Source organism: Triticum aestivum, chromosome 3B (assembly GCF_018294505.1).
Source record: "Triticum aestivum cultivar Chinese Spring chromosome 3B, IWGSC CS RefSeq v2.1, whole genome shotgun sequence".
In the NCBI taxonomy this organism is placed as follows: Eukaryota; Viridiplantae; Streptophyta; class Magnoliopsida; order Poales; family Poaceae; genus Triticum; species Triticum aestivum.
This window is the reverse complement of record NC_057801.1, coordinates 75,748,201-75,765,066: the sequence shown is the minus strand read 5'-3', so window position 1 is coordinate 75,765,066 and position 16,866 is coordinate 75,748,201.

Below are 16,866 nucleotides of genomic sequence, written 5' to 3'. Positions count from 1 at the left end.
AAGAAGCACCGTGCCGCTATTGGATATACTCTTGATGATCTTAAGGGCATCAGTCCCACTCTATGTCAACATAAAATAAATTTGGAAGCGGATGCCAAACCAGTTCGTGATCCTCAACGACGTTTGAACCCTAAAATGAAAGAAGTGGTAAGAAAAGAAATACTCAAGCTTCTGGAGGCAGATATAATTTATCGTGTTGCTGATAGTCAGTGGGTAAGTCCTGTCCATTGTGTCCCTAAGAAGGGAGGTATTACTATTGTCCATAATGATAAAGATGAATTGATTCCGCAAAGAATTATCGCAGGTTATAGGATGGTAATTGATTTCCGCAAATTAAATAAGGCTACTAAGAAAGATCATTACCCCTTACCTTTTATTGATCAAATGCTAGAAAGATTATGCAAACATACACATTATTACTTTCTAGATGGTTATTCTTGTTTCTCTCAAATACCTGTGTCGGCTAGAGATCAATCAAAGACTACTTTTACATGCCCTTTTGGTACTTTTGCTTATAGACGTATGCCTTTCGGTTTATGTAATGCACATGCTACCTTGCAAAGATGCATGATGGCTATATTCTCTTATTTTTGTGAAAAAATTTGTGAGGTTTTCATGGACGATTTTTCCGTCTATGGTTCCTCTTTTGATGATTGCTTGAGCAATCTTGATCGAGTTTTGCAGAGATGTGAAGAAACTAATCTTGTCTTGAATTGGGAGAAGTGTCACTTTATGGTTAATGAAGGTATTGTCTTGGGGCAGAAAGTTTCTAAAAGAGGTATTGAAGTTGATAAAGCCAAGGTTGATGCTATTGAAAAGATGCCATGTCCCAAGGACATCAAAGGTATAAGAAGTTTCCTTGGTCACGCCGGATTTTATAGGAGGTTCATTAAGGACTTGTCAAAAATTTCTCGGCCTCTTACTAATTTACTACAAAAAGATGTACCATTTGTCCTTGATGATGATTGTGTAGAAGCATTTGAAATACTTAAGAAAGCATTAGTCTCTGCACCTGTTGTTCAACCACCTGATTGGAATTTACCCTTTGAAATTATGTGTGACACTAGTGATTACGCTGTAGGTGCTGTTCTAGGGCAAAGAGTTGATAAGAAATTAAATGTTATCCATTATGCTAGTAAGACTCTAGACAATGCTCAAAGAAATTATGCTACTACCGAAAAGGAACTTTTAGCAGTTGTATTTGCTTGTGATAAATTCAGACCCTATATTGTTGATTCTAAAGTAACTATTCACACCGATCATGCTGCTATTAAATATCTTATGGAAAAGAAAGATGCAAAACCTAGACTTATTAGATGGGTTCTCTTGCTGCAAGAATTTGATTTGCATATTGTTGATAGAAAAGGAGCTGAGAACCCCGTTGCAGATAACTTATCCATGTTAGAGAATGTTCTTGATGACCCACTACCTATTGATGATAGCTTTCCTGATGAACAATTAAATGTCATAAGCACTTCTCGTAGCACTCCATGGTATGCTAATTATGCTAATTATATTGTTGCTAAATTTATACCACCTAGCTTCACATACCAACAAAAGAAAAAGTTTTTCTATTATTTGCGACATTACTTTTGGGATGACCCACATCTTTATAAAGAAGGAGTAGATGGTGCTATTAGACGTTGTGTACCTGAGCATGAACAGGAACAAATCCTACACAAGTGTCACTCCGAAGCTTATGGAGGACACCACGTTGGAGATAGAACTGCACATAAGGTATTGCAATCCAGTTTTTATTGGCCCACTCTCTTCAAGGATGCCCGTAAGTTTGTTTTGTCTTGCGATGAATGTCAAAGAATTGGTAATATTAGTAGACGTCAAGAAATGCCTATGAATTATTCACTTGTTATTGAACCATTTGATGTTTGGGGCTTTGATTATATGGGACCTTTTCCTGCCTCTAATGGATATACACATATTTTAGTTGCTGTTGATTACGTTACTAAGTGGGTAGAAGCAATTCCAACTAGTAGTGCTGATCATAACACCTCTATTAAAATGCTTAAGGAAGTTATTTTTCTGAGGTTTGGAGTCCCTAGATATTTAATGACTGATGGTGGTTCACACTTTATTCATGGTGCTTTCCGTAAAATGCTTGCTAAATATGATGTTAATCATAGAATTGCATCTCCATATCACCCGCAGTCTAGTGGTCAAGTAGAATTGAGCAATAGAGAGCTCAAATTAATTTTGCAAAAGACTGTTAATAGGTCTAGAAAGAATTGGTCCAAGAAACTGGATGACGCATTATGGGCCTATAGAACTGCATATAAGAATCCTATGGGTATGTCTCCGTATAAAATGGTTTATGGAAAAGCATGTCACTTACCTCTCGAACTAGAACATAAGGCATATTGGGCTATTAAAGAGCTCAACTATGATTTCAAACTTGCTGGCGAGAAAAGGTTGTTTGATATTAGCTCACTTGATGAATGTTGTGTTGGGTAACGTAGTAATTTCAAAAAAATTCCTACGCACACGCAAGATCATGGTGATGCATAGCAACGAGAGGGGAGAGTGTTGTCCACGTACCCTCGTAGACCGTAAGCAGAAGCGTTATGACAACGCGGTTGATGTAGTTGTACGTCTTCACGATCCGACCGATCCAAGCACCGAACGTACGGCACCTCCGAGTTCTGCACACGTTCAGCTCGATGACGATCTCCGACCTCCGATCCAGCTGAGCTCCAGAGATGAGTTCCGTCAGCAGGACGGCGTGGTGACGATGATGATGTTCTACCGGCGCAGGGCTTCGCCTAAACTCCGCGACGATATGACCGAGGTGGAATATGGTGAAAGGGGGCACCGCACACTGTTGGGTTTCGTAGTAATTTCAAAAAAATTCCTACGCACACGCAAGATCATGTGATGCATAGCAACGAGGGGAGAGTGTTGTCTACGTACCCAACGCAGACCGACTGTGGAAGCGATGACACGACGTAGAGGAAGTAGTCGTACGTCTTCACGATCCAACCGATCAAGCACCGAAACTACGGCACCTCCGAGTTCGAGCACACGTTCAGCTCGATGACGATCCCCGGACTCCGATCCAGCAAAGTGTCGGGGAAGAGTTCCGTCAGCACGATGGCGTGGTGACGATCTTGATGAACTACAGCAGCAGGGCTTCGCCTAAACTCCGCTACAGTATTATCGAGGTATATGGTGGCAGGGGGCACCGCACACGGCTAAGGAATAGATCACGTGGATCAACTTGTGTGTCTAGAGGTGCCCCCTGCCTCCGTATATAAAGGAGGAGAGGAGGGGAGGCTGGCCGGCCAAAAGGGGGGAGGCGCAGGAGAGTCCTACTCCCTCTGGGAGTAGGATTCCCCCCTCCAATCCTAGTCCAACTAGGATTCCTCGGAGGGGAAAAGAGGAGGAGGGGGCCGGACACCTCTCCTAATCCTAATAGGACTAGGGGAAGGGGGGGCGCGCAGCCCATCTAGGGCAGCCCCTTCTCTTTTCCACTAAGGCCCACTATAGCCCATTTAGCTCCCGGGGGGTTCCGGTAACCCTCCCGGTATTCCGGTAAAATCCCGATTTCACCTGGAACACTTCCGATATCCAAATATAGGCTTCCAATATATCAATCTTTACATCTCGACCATTTCGAGACTCCTCGTCATGTCCGTGATCACATCCGGGACTCTGAACAACCTTCGGTACATCAAAATGCATAAACTCATAATATAACTGTCATCGTAACCTTAAGCGTGCGGACCCTACGGGTTCGAGAACAATGTAGACATGACCAAGACATGTCTCTGGTCAATAACCAATAGCGGGACCTGGATGCCCATATTGGCTCCTACATATTCTACGAAGATCTTTATCGGTCAGACCGCATAACAACATACGTTGTTCCCTTTGTCATCGGTATGTTACTTGCCCGAGATTCGATCGTCGGTATCCAATACCTAGTTCAATCTCGTTACTGGCAAGTCTCTTTACTCGTTCCGTAATACATCATCTCACAACTAACATATTAGTTGCAGTGCTTGCAAGGCTTATGTGATGTGCATTACCGAGAGGGCCCAGAGATACCTCTCCGACAATCGGAGTGACAAATCCTAATCTCGAAATACGCCAACCCAACATCTACCTTTGGAGACACCTGTAATGCTCCTTTGTAATCACCCAGTTACGTTGTGACGTTTGGTAGCACCCAAAGTGTTCCTCTGGTAAACGGGAGTTGCATAATCTCATAGTCATAGGAACATGTATAAGTCATGAAGAAAGCAATAGCAACATACTAAACGATCAGGTGCTAAGCTAATGGAATGGGTCATGTCAATCAGATCATTCAACTAATGATGTGACCTCGTTACTCAAATAACAACTCATTGTTCATGGTCAGGAAACATAACCATCTTTGATTAACGAGCTAGTCAAGTAGAGGCATACTAGTGACACTTTGTTTGTCTATGTATTCACACATGTATTATGTTTCCGGTTAATACAATTCTAGCATGAATAATAAACATTTATCATGATTATAAGGAAATAAATAATAACTTTATTATTGCCTCTAGGGCATATTTCCTTCAGTCTCCCACTTGCACTAGAGTCAATAATCTAGATTACACTGTAATGATTCTAACACCCATGGAGCTTTGGTGCTGATCATGTTTTGCTCGTGGAAGAGGCTTAGTCAACGGGTCTGCAACATTCAGATCCGTATGTATCTTGCAAATCTCTATGTCTCCCACCTGGACTAGATCCCGGATGGAGTTGAAGCGTCTCTTGATGTGTTTGGTCCTTTTGTGAAATCTGGATTCCTTTGCCAAGGCAATTGCACCAGTATTGTCACAAAAGATTTTCATTGGACTCGATGCATTAGGTATGACACCTAGATCGGATATGAACTCCTTCATCCAGACTCCTTCGTTCGCTGCTTCCGAAGCAGCTATGTACTCCGCTTCACATGTAGATCCCGCTACGACGCTTTGTTTAGAACTGCACCAACTGATAGCTCCACCGTTTAATGTAAACACGTATCCGGTTTGCGATTTAGAATCGTCCGGATCAGTGTCAAAGCTTGCATCAACGTAACCTTTTACGGGTGAGCTCTTTGTCACCTCCATATACGAGAAACATATCCTTAGTCCTTTTCAGGTATTTCAGGATGTTCTTGACCGCTGTCCAGTGATCCACTCCTGGATTACTTTGGTACCTCCCTGCTAAACTTATAGCAAGGCACACATCAGGTCTGGTACACAGCATTGCATACATGATAGAGCCTATGGCTGATGCATAGGGAACATCTTTCATATTCTCTCTATCTTCTGCAGTGGTCGGGCATTGAGTCTTACTCAACTTCACACCTTGTAATACAGGCAAGAATCCTTTCTTTGCTTGATCCATTTTGAATTTCTTCAAAAACTTGTCAAGGTATGTGCTTTGTGAAAGTCCAATTAAGCGTCTTGATCTATCTCTATAGATCTTAATGCCTAATATGTAAGCAGCTTCACCGAGGTCTTTCATTGAAAAACTTTTATTCAAGTATCCCTTTATGCTATCCAGAAATTCTATATCATTTCCAATCAGCAATATGTCATCCACATATAATATCAGAAATGCTACAGAGCTCCCACTCACTTTCTTGTAAATACAGGCTTCTCCGAAAGTCTGTATAAAACCAAATGCTTTGATCACACTATCAAAACGTTTATTCCAACTCCGAGAGGCTTGCACCAGTCCATAAATGGATCGCTGGAGCTTGCACACTTTGTTAGCTCCCTTTGGATCGACAAAACCTTCCGGTTGCATCATATACAACTCTTCTTCCAGAAATCCATTCAGGAATGCAGTTTTGACATCCATCTGCCAAATTTCATAATCATAAAATGCGGCAATTGCTAACATGATTCGGACGGACTTAAGCATCGCTACGGGTGAGAAGGTCTCATCGTAGTCAATCCCTTGAACTTGCCGAAAACCTTTTGCGACAAGTCGAGCTTTGTAGACAGTAACATTACCATCAGCGTCAGTCTTCTTCTTAAAATCCATTTATTTTCAATTGCTTGCCGATCATCGGGCAAGTCAACCAAAGTCCATACTTTGTTCTCATACATGGATCCCATCTCAGATTTCATGGCTTCAAGCCACTTTGCGGAATCTGGGCTCACCATCGCTTCTTCATAGTTCGTAGGTTCATCATGATCTAGTATCATGACTTCCAGAATAGGATTACCGTACCATTCTGGTGCGGATCTTACTCTGGTTGATCTACGAGGTTCAGCAGTATCTTGATCTGAAGTTTCATGATCATTATCATTGGCTTCCTCACTAACTGGTGTAGGTGTCACTGAAACAGTTTTCTGTGATGAACTACTTTCCAGTAAGGGAGCAGGTAAAGTTACCTCGTCAAGTTCTACTTTACTCCCACTCACTTCTTTTGAGAGAAACTCCTTCTCTAGAAAGGATCCATTCTTAGCAACGAATGTCTTGCCTTCGGATCTGTGATAGAAGGTGTACCCAATAGTCTCCTTTGGGTATCCTATGAAGACACATTTCTCCGATTTGGGTTCGAGCTTATCAGGTTGAAGCTTTTTCACATAAGCATCGCAGCCCCAAACTTTAAGAAACGACAACTTTGGTTTCTTGCCAAACCACAGTTCATAAGGCGTCGTCTCAACGGATTTTGATGGTGCCCTATTTAACGTGAATGCGGCCATCTCTAAAGCATATCCCCAAAATGATAGCGGTAAATCAGTAAGAGACATCATAGATCGCACCATATCTAGTAAAGTACGATTACGATGTTCGGACACACCATTACGCTGTGGTGTTCCGGGTGGCGTGAGTTGCGAAACTATTCCACAGTTTTTCAAATGTACACCAAACTCGTAACTCAAATATTCTCCTCCACGATCAGATCGTAGAAACTTTATTTTCTTGTTACGATGATTTTCAACTTCACTCTGAAATTCTTTGAACTTTTCAAATGTTTCAGACTTATGTTTCATTAAGTAGATATATCCATATCTGCTTAAATCATCTGTGAAGGTGAGAAAATAACGATATCCGCCACGAGCCTCAATATTCATCGGACCACATACATCGGTATGTATGATTTCCAACAAATCTGTTGCTCTCTCCATAGTACCGGAGAACGGTGTTTTAGTCATCTTGCCCATGAGGCACGGTTCGCAAGTACCAAGTGATTCATAATCAAGTGGTTCCAAAAGTCCATCAGTATGGAGTTTCTTCATGCGCTTTATACCGATATGACCTAAACGACAGTGCCACAAATAAGTTGCACTTTCATTATCAACTCTGCATCTTTTGGCTTCAACATTATGAATATGTGTATTACTACTATCGAGATTCAATAAGAATAGACCACTCTTCAAGGGTGCATGACCATAAAAGATATTACTCATATAAATAGAACAACCATTATTCTCTGATTTAAATGAATAACCGTCTCGCATTAAACAAGATCCAGATATAATGTTCATGCTCAACGCTGGCACCAAATAACAATTATTTAGGTCTAATATTAATCCCGAAGGTAGATGTAGAGGTAGCGTGCCGACCGCGATCACATCGACTTTGGAACCGTTTCCCACGCGCATCGTCACCTCGTCCTTTGCCAGTGCCCGCTTATTCCGTAGTCCCTGTTTCGAGTTGCAAATATTAGCAACAGAACCAGTATCAAATACCCAGGTGCTACTGCGAGCTCTAGTAAGGTACACATCAATAACATGTATATCACATATACCTTTGTTCACCTTGCCATCCTTCTTATCCGCCAAATACTTGGGGCAGTTCCGCTTCCAGTGACCAGTCTGCTTGCAGTAGAAGCACTCAGTTTCAGGCTTAGGTCCAGACTTGGGTTTCTTCTCCTGAGCAGCAACTTGCTTGCTGTTCTTCTTGAAGTTCCCCTTTCTTCTTCCTTTGCCCTTTTTCTTGAAACTAGTGGTCTTGTTAACCATCAACACTTGATGCTCCTTCTTGATTTCTACCTCCGCAGCTTTCAGCATTGCGAAGAGCTCGGGAATAGTCTTGTTCATCCCTTGCATATTATAGTTCATCACGAAAGCTCTTGTAGCTTGGTGGCAGTGATTGGAGAATTCTGTCAATGACGCAATCATCTGGAAGATTAACTCCCAATTGAATCAAGTGATTATTATACCCAGACATTTTGAGTATATGCTCACTGACAGAACTGTTCTCCTCCATCTTGCAGCTATAGAACTTATTGGAGACTTCATATCTCTCAATCCGGGCATTTGCTTGAAATATTAACTTCAACTCCTGGAACATCTCATATGCTCCATGACGTTCAAAACGTCGTTGAAGTCCCGATTCTAAGCCGTAAAGCATGGCACACTGAACTATCGAGTAGTCATCAGCTTTGCTCTGCCAGACGTTCATAACATCTGGTGTTGCTCCAGCAGCAGGCCTGGCACCCAGCGGTGCTTCCAGGACGTAATTCTTCTGAGCAGCAATGAGGATAATCCTCAAGTTACGGACCCAGTCCGTGTAATTGCTACCATCATCTTTCAACTTTGCTTTCTCAAGGAACGCATTAAAATTCAACGGAACAACAGCACGAGCCATCTATCTACAATCAACATAAACAAGCAAGATACTATCAGGTACTAAGTTCATGATAAATTTAAGTTCAATTAATCATATTACTTAAGAACTCCCACTTAGATAGACATCCCTCTAATCTCTAAGTGATTACGTGATCCAAATCAACTAAACCATAACCGATCATCACGTGAGATGGAGTAGTTTTCAATGGTGAACATCGTTATGTTGATCATATCTACTATATGATTCACGCTCGACCTTTCGGTCTCCGTGTTCCGAGGCCATATCTGCATATGCTAGGCTCGTCAAGTTTAACCTGAGTATTCTGCGTGTGCAAAACTGGCTTGCACCCGTTGTAGATGGACGTAGAGCTTATCACACCCGATCATCACGTGGTGTCTGGGCACGACGAACTTTGGCAACGGTGCATACTCAGGGAGAACACTTCTTGATAATTTAGTGAGAGATCATCTTATAATGCTACCGTCAATCAAAGCAAGATAAGATGCATAAAAAGATAAACATCACATGCAGTCAATATAAGTGATATGATATGGCCATCATCATCTTGTGCTTGTGATCTCCATCTCCGAAGCACCATCATGATCACCATCGTCACCGGCGCGACACCTTGATCTCCATCGTAGCATCGTTGTCGTCTCGCCAATCTTATGCTTCCACGACTATCACTACCGTTTAGTAATAAAGTAAAGCATTACATCGCGATTGCATTGCATACAATAAAGCGACAACCATACGGCTCCTGCCAGTTGCCGATAACTCGGTTACAAAACATGATCATCTCATACAATAAAATTCAGCATCATACCTTGACCATATCACATCACAACATGCCCTGCAAAAACAAGTTAGACGTCCTCTACTTTGTTGTTGCATGTTTTACGTGGCTGCTACGGGCTTAAGTAAGAACCAATCTCACCTACGCATCAAAACCACAACGATAGTTTGTCAAATAGACTCCGTTTTAACCTTCTCAAGGACCGGGCGTAGCCATACTTGGTTCAACTAAAGTTGGAGAGACAGTCGCCCGCAAGCCATCTATGTGCAAAGCACGTCGAGGGAACCGGTCTCGCGTAAGCGTACACGTAAGGTTGGTCCGGGTCATCTCGTCCAACAATACCGCCGAACCAAAGTATGACATGCTGGTAGGCAGTATGACTTGTATCGTCCACAACTCACTTGTGTTCTACTCGTGCATATAACATCAACATAAATAACCTAGGCTCGGATGCCACTGTTGGGTTTCGTAGTAATTTCAAAAAAATTCCTACGCACACGCAAGATCATGTGATGCATAGCAACGAGGGGAGAATGTTGTCTACGTACCCAACGCAGACCGACTGCGGAAGCGATGACACGACGTAGAGGAAGTAGTCGTACGTCTTCACGATCCAACCGATCAAGCACCGAAACTACGGCACCTCCGAGTTCGAGCACACGTTCAGCTCGATGACAATCCCCGGACTCCGATCCAGCAAAGTGTCAGGGAAGAGTTCCGTCAGCACGACGGCCTGGTGACGATCTTGATGAACTACAGCAGCAGGGCTTCGCCTAAACTCCGCTACAGTATTATCGAGGTATATGGTGGCAGGGGGCACCGCACACGGCTAAGGAATAGATCACGTGGATCAACTTGTGTGTCTAGAGGTGCCCCTTGCCTCCGTATATAAAGGAGGAGAGGAGGGGAGGCTGGCCGGCCAAAAGGGGGGAGGCGCAGGAGAGTCCTACTCCCTCTGGGAGTAGGATTCCCCCCTCCAATCCTAGTCCAACTAGGATTCCTCGGAGGGGAAAAGAGGAGGAGGGGGCCGGCCACCTCTCCTAGTACTAATAGGACTAGGGGAAGGGGGCGCGCGCAGCCCATCTAGGGCAGCCCCTTCTCTTTTCCACTAAGGCCCACTATGGCGAATTTAGCTCCCGGGGGGTTTCGGTAACCCTCCCGGTATTCCGGTAAAATCCCGATTTCACCCGGAACACTTCCGATATCCAAATATAGGCTTCCAATATATCAATCTTTACGTCTCGACCATTTCGAGACTCCTCGTCATGTCCGTGATCACATCCGGGACTCTGAACATATTCTATGAAGATTGATCTTTATCGGTCATGTCATGCCCATATTGGCTCCTACATATTCTATGAAGATCTTTATCGGTCAGACCGCATAACAACATACGTTGTTCCCTTTGTCATCGGTATGTTACTTGCCTGAGATTCGATCGTCGGTATCCAATACCTAGTTCAATCTCGTTACTGGCAAGTCTCTTTACTCGTTCCGTAATACATCATCTCACAACTAACATATTAGTTGCAGTGCTTGCAAGGCTTATGTGATGTGCATTACCAAGAGGGCCCAGAGATACCTCTCCGACAATCGGAGTGACAAATCCTAATCTCGAAATACGCCAACCCAACATCTACCTTTGGAGACACCTGTAATGCTCCTCTATAATCACCCAGTTACGTTGTGGCGTTTGGTAGCACCCAAAGTGCTCCTCTGGTAAACGGGAGTTGCATAATCTCATAGTCATAGGAACATGTATAAGTCATGAAGAAAGCAATAGCAACATACTAAACGATCAGGTGCTAAGCTAATGGAATGGGTCATGTCAATCAGATCATTCAACTAATGATGTGACCTCGTTACTCAAATAACAACTCATTGTTCATGGTCAGGAAACATAACCATCTTTGATTAACGAGCTAGTCAAGTAGAGGCATACTAGTGACACTTTGTTTGTCTATGTATTCACACATGTATTATGTTTCTGGTTAATACAATTCTAGCATGAATAACAAACATTTATCATGATTATAAGGAAATAAATAATAACTTTATTATTGCCTCTAGGGCATATTTCCTTCACACACGGCTAAGGAACGATCCGTAGATCAACTTGTGTGTCTATGGGGTGCCCCCTGCCCCCGTATATAAAGGAGGGAGGGAGGAGGAGGCCAGCCCTAGGAGGGGCGCGCCATGGGGAGTCCTACTCCCACCGGGAGTAGGATTCCCCCTTTCCTAGTCCAACTAGGAGTCCTTCCATGTATTAGGAGTAGGAGACAAGGAAGGGGAAGAGAGAAGGGAAGGAAGGAGGGGGTGCGGCCCCTCCCCCTAGTCCAATTCAGACTAGGCCTTGGGGGGGCGCACAGCCTGCCCTAGGCAGTCCCTCTCTCTTTCCTGCAGGGCCCAATAAGGCCCAATACTTCTCCCCGGCGAATTCCCGTAACTCTTCGGTACTCCGAAAAATACCCGAATCACTCGAAACCTTTCCGAACTCCGAATATAGTCGTCCAATATATCAATCTTTACGTCTCGACCATTTCGAGACTCCTCGTCATGTCCCCGATCTCATCCGGGACTCCGAACTCCTTCGGTACATCAAAACTCATAAACTCATAATATAACTGTCATCGAAACCTTAAGCGTGCAAACCCTACGGGTTCGAGAACTATGTAGACATGACCTAGAACTATTCTCGGTCAATAACCAATAGCGGGACCTGGATGCCCATATTGGCTCCTACATATTCTACGAAGATCTTTATCGGTCAAACCGCATAACAACATACGTTGTTCCCTTTGTCATCCGTATGTTACTTGCCCGAGATTCGATCGTCGGTATCCAATACCTAGTTCAATCTCGTCATCGGCAAGTCTCTTTACTCGTTCTGTAATGCATCATCCCGTAACCAACTCATTGGTCACATTGCTTGCAAGGCTTATAATGATGTGCATTACCGAGATGGCCCAGAGATACCTCTCCGATAATCGGAGTGACAAAACCTAATCTCGAAATACGCCAACTCAACATGTACCTTCGGAGACACCTGTAGTACTCCTTTATAATCACCCAGTTACGTTGTGACGTTTGGTAGTACCCAAAGTGTTCCTCCGGTAAACGGGAGTTGCATAATCTCATAGTTACAGGAACATGTATAAGTCATGAAGAAAGCAATAGCAACATACTAAACGATCAAGTGCTAAGCTAACGGAATGGGTCAAGTCAATCACATCATTCTCCTAATGATGTGATCTTGTTAATCAAATGACAACTCTTTTGTCCATGGCTAGGAAACATAACCATCTCTGATAAACGAGCTAGTCAAGTAGAGGCATACTAGTGACACTATGTTTGTCTATGTATTCACACATGTATTATGTTTCCGGTTAATACAATTCTAGCATGAATAATAAACATTTATCATGAAATAAGGAAATAAATAATAACTTTATTATTGCCTCTAGGGCATATTTCCTTCAGTCTCCCACTTGCACTAGAGTCAATAATCTAGTTCACATCGCCATGTGATTTAACACCAATATTCATATCTGTATATGATTAACACCCATAGTTCACATCATCATGTGACCAACATCCAAAGGGTTTACTAGAGTCAATAATCTAGTTCACATCGCTATGTGATTAACACCCAAAGAGTACTAAGGTGTGATCATGTTTTGCTCGTGAGAGAAGCTTAGTCAACGGGTCTGTCACATTCAGAGCCGTATGTATTTTGGAAATATGTTATGTCCACAATGCTCTACACGGAGCTACTCTAGCTAATTGCTCCCACTTTCAATATGTATCCAGGTTGAGACTTAGAGTCATCTGGATCAGTGTAAAAGTTTGCACTGATGTAACTTTTACAACAAACTCTTTTATCACCTCCATAATTGAGAAACATCTCCTTAGTCCTTACTAAGGATATTCTTGACCAATGTACAGTGATCTACTCCTAGATCACTATTGTACTCCCTTGCCAAACTCAGTGTAGGGTATACAATAGATCTGGTACACAGCATGGCATACTTTATAGAACCTATGGCCAAGGCATAGGGAATGACTTTCATTCTCTTTCTATCTTCTGCCGTGGTCGGGTTTTGAGTCTTATACAATTTCACACCTTGTAACACAGGCAAGAACTCTTTCTTTGACTGTTCCATTTTGAACTACTTCAAAATCTTGTCAAGGTATGTACTCATTGAAAAACTTATCAAGCGTCTTGATCTATCTCCATAGATCTTGATGCTCAATATGTAAGCAGTTTCACCAAGGTCTTTCTTTAAAAAACTCCTTTCAAACACTCCTTTATGCTTTGCAGAATAATTCTACATTATTTCCGATCTACAATATGTCATTCACATATACTTATCAGAAATGTTGTAGTGCTCCCACTCACTTTCTAGTAAATACAGGCTTCACCGTAAGTCTGTATAAAACTATATGCTTTGATCAACTTATCAGAGCGTATATTCCAACTCCGAGATGCTTGCACCAGTCCATAAAAGGATCACTGGAGCTTGCACATTTTGTTAACACCTTTAGGATCGACAAAATCTCTTGGTTGCATCACATACAACTCTTCTTTAATAACTCCATTAAGGAATGCAGTTTTGTTTATCCATTTGCCAGATTTCATAAAATGCGGCAATTGCTAACATGATTCGGACAGACTTAAGCATAGATACGAGTGAGAAACTCTCATCGTAGTCAACACTTTGAACTTGTCGAAAACCTTTTGCGGCAATTCTAGCTTTGTAGATAGTAACACTACTATCAGCATCTGTCTTCCTCTTGAAGATCCATTTATACAATATGGCTTGCCAATCATCGGGCAACTCCACCAAAGTCCACACTTTGTTCTCATACATGGATCCCATCTCAGATTTCATGGCCTCAAGCCATTTCGCGGAATCTGGGCTCATCATCGCTTCCTCATAGTTCGTAGGTTTGTCATGGTCAAGTAACACGACCTCCAGAACAGGATTACCGTACCACTCTGGTGCGGATCTCACTCTGTTTTACCTACAGGTTCGGTAGTAACTTGATCTGAAGTTACATGATCATCATCATTTGCTTCCTCACTAATTGGTATAGTAGTCACAAGAACAGATTTCTGTGATGAACTACTTTCCAATAAGGGAACAGGTACAGTTACCTCATCAAGTTCTACTTTCCTCCCACTCACTTCTTTCGAGAGAAACTCCTTCTCTAGAAAGGATCCATTTATTAGCAACGAATGTTTTGCCTTCAGATCTGTGATAGAAGGTGTACCCAACAATTTCCTTTGGGTATTCTATGAAGACGCACTTCTCCGATTTGGGTTTGAGCTTATCAGGATGAAACTTTTTCACATAAGCATCGCAGCCCCAAACTTTAAGAAACGACAACTTTGGTTTCTTGCTAAACCACAGTTCATATAGTGTCGTCTCAACGGATTTAGATGGTGCCCTATTTAACGTGAATGCAGCTGTCTCTAATGCATGATCCAAAAACGATATTGGTAAATCGGTAAGAAACATCATAGATTGTACTATATCCAATAAAGTACGGTTATGACGTTCAGACACACCATTATGATGTGGTGTCCCAGGTGGCATGAATTTGTGAAACTATTCCACATTGTTTTAATTGAAGACCAAACTCGTAACTCAAATATTTGTCTCCGCGATCAGATCGTAGAAACCTTTATTTTCTTGTCACGATGATTTTTCCACTTCACTCTGAAATTCTTTGAACCTTTCAACTATTTCAGACTTATGTTTCATCAAGTAGATATACCTATATTTGCTCAAATCATCTGTGAAGGTCAGAAAATAACGATACCCGCCGCGAGCCTTAACACTCATTGGATCGCATACATCAGTATGTATTATTTTCAATAAGTCAGTTGCTCGCTCCACTATTCCGGAGAACGGAGTTTTAGTCATCTTGCCCAAAAGGCACGGTTCGCAAGCATCAAATGATTCATAACCAAGTGATTCCGAAAATCCATCTTTATGGAGTTTCTTCATGCGCTTTACACCGATATGACCCAAATGGCAGTGCCACAAATAAGTTGCACTATCATTATTAACTTTGCATCTTTTGGCCTCAGTATTATGAATATGTGTATCACTACGATCGAGATCCAACAAACTATTTTCATTGGGTGTATGACCATTGAAGGTTTTATTCATGTAAATAGAACAACAATTATTCTCTGATTTTAAATGAATAACCGTATTGCAATAAACACGATCAAATCATATTCATGCTTAACGCAAACGCCAAATAACATTTATTTAGGTTTAACACTAATCCCGAAAGTATAGGGAGTGTGCGATGATGATCATATCAATCTTGGAACTACTTCCAACACTCATCGTCACTTTCCCTTCAACTAGTCTCTGTTTATTCTGTAACTCCTGTTTCGAGTTACTAATCTTAGCAATCGAACAAGTATCAAATACTTAGGGGCTACTATAAACACTAGTAAGGCACACATCAATAATCTGTATATCAAATATACCCTTGTTCACTTTGCCATCCTTCTTATCCACCAATATTCATGGTATTTCCGCTTCCAGTGACCATTTCCTTTGCATTGTAAACACTCAGTTTCAGGCTATGGTCCAGCTTTGGGCTTCTTCGCAGGAGTGACAACTTTCTTGTCTTTCCACTTGAAGTTCCCTTTCTTTCCCTTTGCCCTTCTCTTGAAACTAGTGGTCTTGTCAATCATCAACACTTGATGCTTTTTTTCTTGATTTCTACCTTCGTCGATTTCAACATCACGAAGAGCTCGGGAATCATTTTCGTCATCCCTTGCATACTATAGTTCATCACGAAGTTCTAGTAACTTAGTGATGGTGACTAGAGAATTCTGTCAATCACTATCTTATCTGGAAGATTAACTCCCACTTGATTCAAGCGATTGAAGTACCCAGACAATCTGAGCACATGCTCACTAGTTGAGCGATTCTCCTCCATCTTTTAGCTTTAGAACTTGTCGGAGACTTCATATCTCTCAACTCGGGTATTTGCTGGAAATATTAACTTCAACTCCTAGAACATCTCATATGGTCCATGACGTTCAAAATGTCTTTGAAGTCCCGATTCTAAGCCGTTTAAGCATGGTGCACTAAACTATCAAGTAGTCATCCTTTTGAGCTAGCCAAACGTTCATAACGTCTGCATCTGCTCCTGCAATAGGTTTGTCACCTAGCGGTGCATTAAGGACATAATTCTTCTGTGCAGCAATGAGGATAAACCTCAGATCACGGATCCAATCCGCATCATTGCTACTAACATCTTTCAACACAATTTTCTCTAGGTACATATCAAAATAAACATATGAAAGCAACAACGCAAGGTATTGATCTACAACATAATTTGCAAAATACTACCAGGACTAAGTTCATGATAAATTTAAGTTCAATTAATCATATTACTTAAGAACTCCCACTTAGATAGACATCTCTCTAGTCATCTAAGTGATCACGTGATCCAAATCAACTAAACCA